Genomic DNA, 14,104 nt, shown 5'->3' on the forward strand with positions numbered 1-14,104 from the left:
TCGCTCATACATCTGTCTGTATGGACATAATGGACATAGGTACGGTGTAGACACCACTTAAGCACAGCCGCTCATACATCTGTCTATATGGTGATAATGGGCATAAGTACGGCGTAGAAACTAGTTGCAAACAGTCGCTCATACAGCTCTCTATAAGGACATAATGGACACAGTTAAGGCATAGACAGCACTTGCACACAGCGTAAAAAGCAGGAACTTGAGGCCCTTCGACAGGAGGCGATGGAGAGAGAAAAGGAGTTAGAGAAACTAGAATCTGAGGTGTCAATACCGAACAAAACTGCCGAGAATTGGGACAAGTCAACACCGACCAAAACTGGCGAAAATTCGGATAAGTCAAGGAAAGACAACTCTGGCGGGAAGAAGAAGAAAAATGACGACAAACGTATGGACAGACTAAATATAAATGATTTGAGAAAAATCCCGGGTTTGAAGAAAAAAGCAGTACATGAATTGTCTAAGTTAGGGATTTTAGATGACAGCAGTATTTCTAATGACACTGATATTTTAAGCTCTAGTGAAAGTAGCTCTTTGAATTCTAGTGAAACAAAATCAGACTCATCAAGTTCTTCCTCAAACAAGATAAAATCTAAGAGTAAAAAGAAAAAATTGATTTAGAGAAATACTTGATACAAGAGGGCCATGATGGCCCTATATCGCTCACCTGTTATCATTGCACTTGAGGACAAGAAGGTCCTCAGAAAAAATATCTAAGTCCAAAGGACAGGAACAACAAAGGAAAGAAATTTAACCAAAAAGAAAAACAAAATTCTTACAAGGTACAGATATGTCAAAATACACCTAAAAATTGGAGGTACCATCCATGTTGTACCACAGAAAAGTGGTCTCGGTTTTTCCCTACGGCCAATAATAAAAAAGTTACTAAAAATAGGCTATTCATAGTAACGTAAAAGGGAAGTAATTCAAAAGAAAATTATTGTAAGTTAACAAAAGAAGGATCTGCCAAATAAATCTGTTGACATAAATGAAATTTCAGATCAGTATCTTCATTAGTTACGGAGATATACCCATTTTAATTTGAAATAAAGGGAGGTAATTTGACATAAAATCAGTCCATAGTTATCTACCCTGATTGGCTCGGTCCAGCTAATGACAATAATGAAATTTCAAATAAGTCCTGTAGGTACTTACTGATATAAATCCATTTTGACTACAATCAGGGGAGGTAATCAGATATAAAATAACTCTGGAAACTATGATTGGATCTGATTTGTCATGGAATCCAAGATTTATTGTTGTTGAAGATATTTTGGAAGTTTGTATCAAATAAAACCATAAATGAAGTCTCTATATGGCTGCAAAAGCCAAAATAGCCAATTTTGGACATTTAAGGGGCCATAACTCTGGAACCCATGACGGAACCTGGCCAGTTTAAGAAAGGAACCAAGATCTTGTGGTGATACAAGTTGTGTGCAAGTTTGGTTAAAATCAAATTATAAATGAAGTTGCTATTGTGCAGACAAGGTCAAAATAGCTAATTTTGGCCCTTTCAGGGGCCATAACTCTGGAACCCATTAGGGGATCTGGCCGGTTCAACAAAGGATCTGAGATCTTATGGCAACACAAGTTTTGTGCAAGTTTGATTAAATTCAAATCATAAATGAAGCTGCTATTGTGCAGACAAGGGCAAAATAGCTAATTCTGGTCCTTTCAGGGGCCATAACTCTGGAACCCATAATGGAATCTGGCCAGTTCAAGAAAGGAACCAAGATCTTATGGTGATACAAGTTGTGTGCCAGTTTGGTAAAAATCAAATCATAAATAAAGCTGCTATTGTGCAGAAAAGGTCAAAATAGCTAATTTTGGCCGTTTCAGGGGCCATAACTCTGGTACCCATAATGGGATCTGGCCAGTTCAAGAAAGGAACCGAGATCTTATGGTGATACAAGTTGTGTGCAAGTTTGATTAAAATAAAATCATAAATGAAACCACTATCGTGCAGACAAGAAATTGTTGACGGACGCACGGACGCACGGACAAACGACGGACGACGGACGAAGGGTGATCACAAAAGCTCACCTTGTCACTATGTGACAGGTGAGCTAAAAAGAGGCAACTAATAAAGCAATCATAGGACCTTTTTCAGAGAATCCTTTTGCCGAGCAAATAAAAATTAGTCCACTTAACACCGTACCAAAGGCCAATAAAGTTGATAGACGAGTTATCCTAGATCTTAGCTTTCCAAAAGATGGTTCAGCTGTTCTATTTCTGAAGATAGTTATCTCGGAGAAGTACTATTGGTTTTTCCTAAAATTGATGACTTTGATGCTTTAATTAAAAGTAAAGGTCAGAGTTGCTTAATGTATAAGTTGGACTTAAGTAGAGCATACAGACAGATCAGTATTTGTCCATCAAACTATAATTTGGTAGCTTTTACTTGGAAAGGTCATATATTTTGTAACACAGTCTTGTCAATGGGGTAAAGGTCGGCAGCTCAAATTTGTCAATGTGTTACAAACGCTTTTGCGTATATGATTTGGAACTTCGGGTAAGCTGTATTAAATTACTTGGATGATTTTGCGGGTGCTGAAAATAAGGTTATTGCACCAATTGCCTTTTCACTGTTGCGTAGTTTATTGGTTAAGAGTGGAATTGTTGAAGTGATGGAAAAAGTTTGTTCTCCATCCACCCTTATGACGTTTTTTAGGAGTTCTTTTTGATAGTGAAAACATGACAATGCAGGTTACTGCTGATAAGCTTTCCGAGATAAAGTTGCTAATTAAGGAATGGTTAAACAGAACACACGCTTTTTGAAGGATATACAAAAGTTGCTAGGAAAACTTAATTTTATTGGAGCTTGTGTTCGATCCAGTAGAGTTTTCATAATCGGATTTTAAATTGGCTCAGGTTATGTTATGCACATAATAATCTTAGCTTTCCACTGCCTTTAGAGGTTAAACAAGATTTGTGTTGGTGGGATAAATTTCTTCAATTGTATAATGGAATATCCTTGATAGATTATGGAGAATTGTCTGGTGCTGAAGGAATATTTACATCTGACAGCTGCTTGTCAGGCTGTGGTGGCATGTTTGGTTCCCAGTTTTTTCATAAGGAATTTCCAAGCATCAATACATGAGTTTCAGTTTAGGGCGTGTCATTTAGAAGGTTCTGTAAATAGTTTATCTGATTGTTTATCAAGATGACATTTACACTCTTCTTATCAACTGGAGTTTCAAAAGTTATGTGCACAGTTGGGTGAATTTACAGAGTTTAATGTCACAAATAGTTTTTTTCAGTTTTCGCACGAGTGGTAATTTCTGTAATTAGAAATTGGTTCTGTTTCAGAATTACTCAAGTTGAGAAGGAACTGAAGATATCCACAGCTTCAGCCTTTGCAAAAGGTACAAATAAGAACTAAAATGTTCAATGGGAGAGTTTTTTTTTGTTTGTTTTTTAATTTATTTTTTACCTACTTTAACACAAACATTACAGTTGAGCAGGACATTTAAATCTATAGACAGTATACGAAATTATATTTCGGGAATCAAAACTATGCATGCCCTTTTGGGGTATGAATTTGAGCATATTAACATATATCTGCTTAAATTGTCTTTGAGAGGAATGACCAGATTAAAACAACACACAGTACATAGAGCTCAACCAGTCACCATTCAAATTCTGAACGATATTTATGATATTTTAGATTTTTCGGACCCAAATGACATAGTTTATTGGTGCTTGTTTGTTTTTGCCGTTTTCCTTGTTGCTCGCAAGTCTAATTTGGTACCAACTACACAGCATGATTTAGCTAATGGCAAGCTTTTACACAAAGACGATATTGAAATATTTCCTGATTACCTTTTAATACATTTTCGCTGGTCAAAAACAATCCAGTTTGGAGAAAGGGAAGTTGTGTCTCCCTTTGTAATCCAAACTATGCCCTGTTTCAGCATACTGGAGGCTAATTAAATTGAATATTAATAACTCATATGGTGAGTTATTTTGTCTGCCAGGTGGTAAAAGCATCACATATCGTCTTTTTCTCAAAACGTTCAGGGAATGCATTTACAAAATTAAATTAAATCCAAGAGAGTTTTCTACGCATTCTTTCAGAAGAGGTTTTGCTACTCTGGCATTTCAGTCTAATGTTCTTCCAGAACACATTCAGTCATTAGGTGACTGAAAATCTGACGCATATAAGTGCTATTTAGAACTTTCGTGGGTAGAAAAACTTAATATTCTTCGGGAGATGTTTTCAAAATTTACCTGATCAAGAAACAAATTGTTGTATAACAGTTAGGCCGAGAAGTTTAGTATCAAGTTTTATATATTTTTGAGATATTAAAGTCACCATTTTGTCAGATTCCATAGCGAAATACGTGACAGATATTCGCCAGGCTAAAGAAATTCCCTTTCCAGGAATAAATATTACTCGTCTCACGGCAAGAATTGCAAAGAATATAGACTTAGCGTCATCTCCGTGTACAATATTTCATGTTAGCACCAACGACATTATTATTTTTTCAGAAGGTGATATTACGAGTGCTTATAATGACATAATATCAACTGAACTGTACTCCAATACATACATAATTTTTTCCAGCATTTTACCGAGACCTTTAAATCATGAAGTTTCGGGTCCTAAAATAAAATCAATTAATGTACAATTGAAAAAGTTATGTGACAATAGGAATTGTCAGTTTGTTTCATCTTCCAGATGCTTTTTTAGGTTTGGTAAACCCGTTAGAGAGTTGTTTTTCATTAGAGATGGGGGTTTTCATCTTAATTAACATAGAAGGCACACGTCGACTTCGACAGTGTTTTATCAACACAGTTGTTCATCTTTTTAAGTAATACTTGATAAGGACAAGAGTTTAGCATGAATAAGAATTCCCAATTTAAGGACTGAAATATATATTCAATAGCTCTGCCTACAGGTTGTTAGCAATTTTGATATGTTAGAGGAGATGATTTCAAGGTCACCAACTTCAGTTATACATATATATTGTTTGACCTGTGTTGTGTTCATGTTAACCTTTTCATGTTATTGTGCAAACTTTCATTTCACATTCCTAGGGGTTATATAAGGGTTGGGTGTTTTAACTTCTTAGGAAGTACATCAATTCCTAGAGGTTTGACTACAGAGGGAGTAATTATTCTCTCAAGTCAGGGGACTCTTTAATGGAGATATCTTCTCCTGCAGAGCCTGTTTCTAGTGGAAGTAGTATGTGGCACTTCTCTGGAATTCTTGATTTTTTTAGGGGAAGGGATTGTTCATCATCAGTACAGATAGATATGTGATTGATTATTTGATTACTCATGTTCATTACATTATCTTGTGTTTTCACAGGTTTTCTTTTGATGACAGATAATGTAAGTTTTGTAAAGTTTGTTTATCTGTGCATTTAGTTTGTCTTGTCATTTGCTTTTATTTTGTTTATTTTTGGGCTGGGAGTTGGCGTGTTGAAGCCTTGGGGCATTTTGTGCAGGTATTTCTTTAGCCTAAAGGCATATTAGACTTAACAAGTGAATCATACATTGTAGGACTGTTGTTGTACTGTTGAAGTTCAACCTTGTAATTAAATGATATACTTTCACTTTGTTATTAAATGTCGATGCACCTGAATTAAATCTATTACTATATTTAATAACAGTCAGTTGTGTATGTTGAATAAGAGGATAATCTATTGCATTTTGGTTGCACAAAATCATTTAATTATACGAATTCTAAATATCTATTCTCCAAATATTTTTTATCAATCCTCCATCAGCTGTTTTTTCTGAACATTTTTATCAACCCTCAATCAGCTGCTTTTTGTTTACATTTTTACGTCACTTCTCTTTGCAATTCCATTGCTTTTTATTGGTCAAACCTAAGTTGTTTATGAAGTATTAATACGCGAGAATTACTTATAGAATTTCGCGCGTTTTAGACCAACAGTTTCGACACTGTTGAATCGTCGACGTTGATTTATTTTGCCACTCCCACCCACTATATTCATGCTTAGGATTAGCATGTGTTTGTATTGCATATATTATTTTAGCCTTTTTCTTTAATGTTATTTCCTTTTTTGCTTTCCTTCCTTTCAGTTTTTTATCCTTTGTTTTTCTTTTTCTTTTCTTCCTCAATTTATTATTTCCTTTTGTATTTCTCTTCTCCTGTCTTCCACGTCTTAAATATGGCTTATTTATGTTTAAATTACTTGATTTATGTTTGCAGTTTATTTTGATTTTCTTTAATATTGATGAAGATATTAGATGTTATATCTGTTATAATCAAAATGCATTGTGAAAGGCGTGTTGAAGCCTTGGGGCATTTTGTGCAGGTATTTCTTTAGCCTAAAGGCACATTAGACTTAACAAGTGAATCATAATTTGTAGGACTGCGTAGTCATCATTTCATGGACACACAGATACGGTGTAGACACCACTTTCACATATCCGCTCATACATCTCGCAGTCGCTCATACATCTGTCTTTATGGACATAATGGACATACGTACGGTGTAGACACCACTTAAGCACAGTCGCTCATACATCTGTCTATATGGATATAATGGGCATAGGTACGGCGTAGAAACCAGTTGCAAACTGCCGCTCATACAGCTCACTATAGGCATAATGGACATAGTAGGGCTAGACAACTTACACAGCGCTTACAGTCTCCATATGGCATAATGGACATAGGTACGGCGTAGACAGTTGCAACAGTCGCTCATATCTGCCTATAAGGCATAATGGACACAGTACGGCGTAGACAGACTTGCACACATCCGCTCATACAGCTCTCCATATGGACATAATTGACATAGGTACGGCGTAGACAGCATTTGCACACAGTCGCTCATACATCTGCCTATAAGGACATAATGGACACAGTTACGGCGTAGACAGCACTTGCACACAGTCGCTCATACAGCTCTCTATATGCACATTATGGACATAGGTACGGCGTAGACACCAGTTGCACACATTCGCTCATACAACTCTCTATATGGACATAATGGACATAGGTACGGCAAAGACACCAGTTGCACGCATCCGCTCATACAACTCTCTATATAGACATAATGGACATAGGTACGGCGTAGACACCACTTGCACACAGCCGCTCATACAGCTCTCTATATGGACACAATGGACATAGGTACGGCGTACACAGCATTTGCACATAGCCGCTCAAACAGATCGCTATATGGACATAATGGACATAGGTACGGCGTAGAAACCAGTTGCACACAACCGCTCAAACAGATCCTCCATCAGTGTAAGTTATACGTAAGGCGTATAAAATCCATACATAGTAGTTCATCAATTTACTGACTGGGCGCTGCCAATTGCCTATCCTTTATTAGTGCTTTAACGTTGGAACTGGATTTCTATAATGGATGGACAATACATTGCGTTAGCCAATGTTGCTTGACATCAATTTGCAATGTAACGTTCGTTTTGCAAACAAATTCGACTGCTTTAGCAATACTATATGCTTCATCAGTTGACTAATAAGGCTAGGTTTTTAATCTAATGCCATTGTATTTCCAGTCTGTTAGGTTCCGTACTTTGGTTTTTAAGTCCGACTCTTCCTTTGGATGATATTTCAGTTGCAGTGTAAAGGCCAACCCATCTCAGGGTCAGTTTACTACCAAACCGCCTGTTCTTGCTTGTACTCTTTCTGTGCACACTCATTTTAAGTAAGACAACTTTGCAGGATTTTTTTTTTGTCACAGTTTTCCTTTTGTCTGTTTTGTGCTTTCTTAATGTTCTAAGCAACAGTGTTATTCAGAATTTGCCTGGTTTCATTGAATGAATCAAGCCGTTGTCAATTCATAGTTGTTGGGGAGACCAAAATTCCGTGCTTGTCTTCCAAACATCACTTCAAGTGTGATTCGTTGAGGAGATAAGCAAACAGCGCACTCTCTTATCTACTATCCCAGTCGGTCCCAGCCTCATTTGCAAAACATTTCTTACAAGGAGGCAGTAAACAGTTTTCAGAGCTTCTCGGCCTAGAGTCGCCTACCCAACTTTCAAAACCTCACACAAAAGTCTGTAACCACACACCTGAAATAAAGATATTGCAACATTAACATGACTGTATGTCTATCGTTACAAACCATCTGCAATACATCTCTAATATCTAGTTTTCTGTTTACAAGACCTGAATTTTGTGCTCTCCCGGTCGCGGAAACTGATGACGAAAAAAGCTAAATTTGCCAATTTTCAAATCGCCGTAGAAAATTCCCTGCAAATGATAGCCCCAACTGCTACACGGTGTCATACTCTGGTAACACTGTAAAATCTGAAAATAAGCTCAAATATATGTGTCATCCGTACCGTTTTTTCACTATTCCAGTTTTCCTGAGGCCCCTGCTAAAATGACAACTCCACTGTCAGCTAGCTCAGCGGAGGCATGTATTCGCATCTACAAGTCATTACGTCATACTATCAAGATCAAGGCTACTCAGCTATTTTTTTTTAAACATGTGAAACTCAATTCTAGCCGCTGAAACTTCAATTCTAGCAATAATTATTATTTAGAAGTTCAAATATGCACTTCATTCCGTAAATTGCCTTAGTCTAGTCCGATTTTGCAGATATAAGCTTATTTAAGAAGTTACAAGCATTTTGTTAGTATTTGGTCCAACATACTTTTTTAACATATTTCGGGTATGCTGAATCCAAAAAAATATGTTGGCCATCTGGCAAATGCCTCTGAAAGGGTTAAAAATGGGGGCAAAAATGACCACTGTTTTTAACCAAAAAAAAAATCCGTCGATACTACTTTATGATACAAATCTTTATCTTTTATATGTTTCAACAAATTATTTCATGTTATTAGTATAATTGAGTAAATATTCATCAATAAAATATATCACAAGTTAAAAATGTGAACTTTACGGGGTTCAAAAAGGGGAATTTGAAGACAATTTAAAAAAAAATCCAACATCATTTATAGTATAAAAAATGAGATTAATTATTAGATTGAAAACTTCTGCTGGAATTTTAATGTCAAAAAGAAAATGATATTTTGATGAAATGGTTTTGCAGTTTTAAAATAGTCATTTAAGAAAAAATAAACAATGAGGAAGTTAAAACTTAACATGGCATTTTCTGTAATGAACAGAATACCGTGTAGAACTTATTTTATCCTGGTAAGATCATTTTATTTGATAATCAACTTTTTAATACCTTAGAATCATAATAATTGATGAAAAATAAATGTGACAGGGATTAAGATTAAGGCTAATGTGAACTTTATTAGTATAAACAATCCAGGTCTCTATCACAATAACAATCTGAGTCAAATCATGTTTTTCTTAAAGTCCTTATCTAAAGTTTTACTTATTTGATGTACATTAACTCTGATAAGAACACACTCTTTCATGATCATTAAGGTTTTAGAGGTGTCAAGAATACTTCATGGAATCAGGACTTTTCGAAGGACTTTTTACAAGTAGAACAAATTTACATGTATATTTTATTTCTATTTTTTTTTAGAGATGCTTTGCTTTATATACTTCGTTATAAGATTTGGTGAAATTGTATTTATTTTAACTTTCAGTATCTGTGATAAGGTTATTTATAAGAATCTGTTAATGCTAGCTTTTTATATACAATAATTGCTTGTGAATGATAAATAATAAATATTATTTTGTTTAATAGGTGTTAAAATATTCCAAAGTAAGAATGGACAAGACTTTGTATCTCAAGAGAACATTTCAAGATAGCACAGAATAGTGCATCATTTGTCAGGAGGCAAAATCTGACAAAACATGAAACTAAACAGCCTCAAAGCATAGCATCTCTAAAAGAGTGTGCGGAATCAAGAGTTTTTTTTAGAGATTTTTTCTAAATATGAAGCCATTAGTAGAATTGGAAAAAAGATGAAAATGACAAAATACGTTGCCATAGAAAGTGTTATTCTAATTTTGTCCACAAAGAACTTTCAGTCAAAGCTAAGATTAATATAGAACAAACATCAGATAAAGCTGCATCCTCATCAGAATTATCATATACTCCTACTAAATTAAAAAATGTGTATGTTCTGTCAAGACAAAAAAAAAACAACAACAACATAAAAACTCTTTAACATAACTAGTCATAGTATTTTAAAGGATGCTAAACATGACAACACAATGCGATTATGACTCTCTGATGTCAACGGAGGGCAAATATCATAAAAATGTTTAAATTCTTTTCGATACGGAGTTCGCAAAACCAAGGTGGACAACTCAAATACAGATATTGCCATGATCTTTGTTATACATGAACGCGGGTATGCTGCAATGAAACCGCAAATACTGCAGCTTTGAGGCAGTTGGAACAGATACCGCATACGTACTGAAGAGACTTTCTCAACAATTTGTTGTCATTCATTTAATTCTAGAATATCATCTTTCAAAGAAGCCCTACAATGTAAACTGAGAAACCAGTTTTAGTTTGTAACTCCACTTCATATATCTTCTGGTGAAAGGAATACACTTCTTGTTCCATCTGAATGTGCTGCGTCAATGCTTAGAGATGCCCATTATAATACTACTGGTAATAGTGATGAACGGCTGACAATACTGAAATATAATTCTAGTGGCGACTTCTTGTCATTTGTACACGTAGCACTTAAATTAAGGGCTGATATGTTCTCTTTGGAAGGAAATTCTGCACCGAGTGTGACTGAAAATGATTCAGTAAACTGTGTTCCGGAGTGTCTATTCATGTTTCTGAATTTAACGTATGGTGGTTAAGAGCTTCTAGATGAAGAATTTGAACGTAAAGATCCTGAATACTATTTGATAGGCAAACAAATATATTAAGTGTAGCACACGATATTGTTTATGGAGTGAGTGATGGTACAAAATGGACCCCTAAACACACAGGTCTGGCAAATACATTGCACTAGATGACTAGGTTAAACCATTTACTTAACCTATTTCATAGTGCAGGATACACATTGAGCTACAGAGACATACTAAGAGTAGAAACATCTTTAGCTGAAAAAAACGAACCTGGAGTCAATGGATCCTGAAACTGGTCATGTTATTCCGCTGAATCTTACTGAGAATGAGATATCGACACATTAAACACTGTTGTTCAAAAGTGTATGTATATATCAGAAAGACTGGGACAGTCACATTCAGTTATAACTGTTGAGCAGGCTCTTTACTTTAAGCTTGTGGATTTGAAATGGGCAGTGCCCTAGAATGGGTGGTTTGCAATTATCAATAAATGATTTGAAATCTGGTGTAACATTTTAGCACTTCCAGCAAATAAAATTGACGTAGTAGATTTTTATCAGAAGCTGATCATGCAGTCGCCTACAGAAAAGACGTTGGTTGTTGGCGTCGGCTTATAGGAAGAAGAAATTGTTGAAAACACTGTCATTGAACTTAATTTGGATGAATTAAAGGCTAAACGCGAGGAAGCTGACACAGGAATCATTCTCCATGCTGTTCACTGCAGTAAACGATCAAATTGTGTCACTGTTGTTGTTTCTGCCAGAGATACTGACGTATTTGCTCTTACTATGCCACTTGCAGGAAATAAATGCAACAGTATGGATGATGGCTGGAACAGAGAAAAAACGAAAATACACTCCATTCAACACAGTGTTAAATAAATCCTCAATAACTGAAGAGTTGCGTAGAAATCTATTTGGCTTTCATGCACTCACTGGCTGAGACACAACATCACATTTCTGTGGAATCTCTTAAGATCTGTATTTAAAGTGTTTACAGCCAGTGCAAAACTGATAGGTCTTGGATATGGACAACTGTCTGGTGATGTAATGAAAAACTGAATATTTTATTTGCAAAATATATGGTCAAGATGCTGTAAGTACTGACAGTGCCCAAAATGTTCTGTTTGGCAGGTCTATCAGTCCTGAACACATACCCACAACCAATGATGCTTGCTCATTTCACATTAGAAGAGCTCATTATCAAGCCCTGGTATGGAACCAATCAACTGTTCTCACTGCAGACCTGCCTGCACCTTCCGACATGGGATGAAAAGGTGGCAGATGACACACTTGAGCCAATTTTTATTACCCGTGATCCAATTCCTCAAGCTTGTATTGAGTTCATTGCTTGCAGGTGTACATCTGGATGTAGGACCCTCAGATGTTAATGTAAAAAGACCGGGCTCTGATGCAAAGACATAAATAATGAATATGCGATAAAAGTATTACCAGCTGTATGATCTCGAGGCAGAAAATTAACATGAAATGGGACTGTGAAAGCAAATATTTCAATCTATATTATTTTGAAACAATTATATGATAAACAGTTTATGGATTTAGCTTCTGTCCTGTAAATTGATTCCAAGTATAAAATTAGTGTACTGTATTCAGCATTAGCTTTTCAATTATAACCAACGTGAAGTATTTAATTATCATCTTTTTGGCGAAAAAAATCAATTTAGAGTGGGTTTTTAAATGCTTTTTTCTCCTAACGGAGCACACATTTGGATTAAAAGTTATTTATCTTTGAAAAAAATGTTGTTAATTTAATCTGTTACTATGTTACATGTAACTTTGATAAAGAACCCCACATACTTTTGGATAATTGTAATACTATTACATATTAATATTAGAAATATCTTAATTTGGTGGCCATTTTGTTTTCCGCCATTTTGACCTACAAAATATCATTTGTCAGATGGCCAACATATATTTTTGAATTCAGCATACCAAAATAATACTAAAACAATAGATGGGACCAAATACTAATAAAATGCCTGTACCTCTCACATTTATTGAAATCTGGACTAGACTACCTCTTATTTGTAAAGGACAAAGTTCAATTAAGCCTTATATGGCCTACACAATTTGTAAAATTTTCAAATTGGTTATAATTACAACAAATATACATTGCTTGCTACCAGAATGTTTATCTACTATAATGAATTTAGTTTTTTGTAAACAATTTTATTATTTTGTTCAAAACATGCCACTGAATATTGCCGAAATCGCAGATTTTTTAGAAAATGAACATGTTTTGCCATATTTAGGTCACATGGGCATGTTTTTAGTAGTGAGCACACTCGAGAACCACAAAAATATTTTGACCATAGGTCAAGCTTCTTCCACAGAATTTATGGTCATTTTTTTCGACAGCTGTGCTCATAATGAAAATTTCAGATTTGTTTAAAAATTTGGTTAAGAACTGAAGATTTCCCATACCCTTAATGTTAAAAGTATTTTCGTTTATGTCAGATATTTTCTTTGATAATGAATGAATTGTAAAATATTTCATTCACTTTGATAAAACAATTCTTCTTGATGAAAGAAAACTTGTTCTTCACTCCATTTTGAGACTTTCAGTTTTTAGGCCATTTTTGGACAAAAGTGAACCTTCTCCTTTGACACTAACAGCTGAAAACTGTTTACTGCCTCCCAAAGTTCTTTTATCACACTTTCTCTGTCCATTTGTGTGAGGATGGTATGCAGCGGATATTTTATGCTCAGTGGTTAATTCATTGGTCAGTTCGTCAACCACTTTGTTTGTAGATTCTTTGCCTTGATTAGTGATTATTGAATCCATTAGTTCATATATACATATTATACCTATCAGAATTTGTCTACAATTTCAGATAACATGTGCAGTAGAAAACTTTAAGCAATGGTCTGCCGCTGCCATTTTACCCGGTATACTTGTTCTGTTGACAAGAGGTTTCATAAGGACCAATTATATCAATCCCAATAAGATTTCGCACTTTTTTTAATGAAGGTATCAATGTCTTCTTTCAAATATGGATATTAAGTGGAGTATTTTTTCTGTTGTACACAAAGCGTGACTACCACTGATGAAGCTGAGTGACATATTCGGATTAGTTATTTTCGGACAGAGATTAGTTAATTGGGACAGAATATTGAATATACGTCTTCGAATGCTTGAAAAATAAGTAAACTGCAGACTGATTTTAGTAAATAGAGGATATTCAAGCTTTTTTCATTAATACGTTGTTGTTTTTTTCATGAAACTTGGATCAAATGATCACCTTATCAAGAAAATGTGCAAAACTTATGAGTCAGCCATGTCGCCTCAAGGTCAAGATCACAACTCAATGTCAAAGGTTTGAGCCTTCCATTTTGTGTCCGCTCTGTATCTCCTAATTCCCTTGAAGGATTTTC

This window comes from Mercenaria mercenaria, chromosome 10 (genome assembly GCF_021730395.1).
Source record: "Mercenaria mercenaria strain notata chromosome 10, MADL_Memer_1, whole genome shotgun sequence".
NCBI classification, from domain to species: domain Eukaryota; kingdom Metazoa; phylum Mollusca; class Bivalvia; order Venerida; family Veneridae; genus Mercenaria; species Mercenaria mercenaria.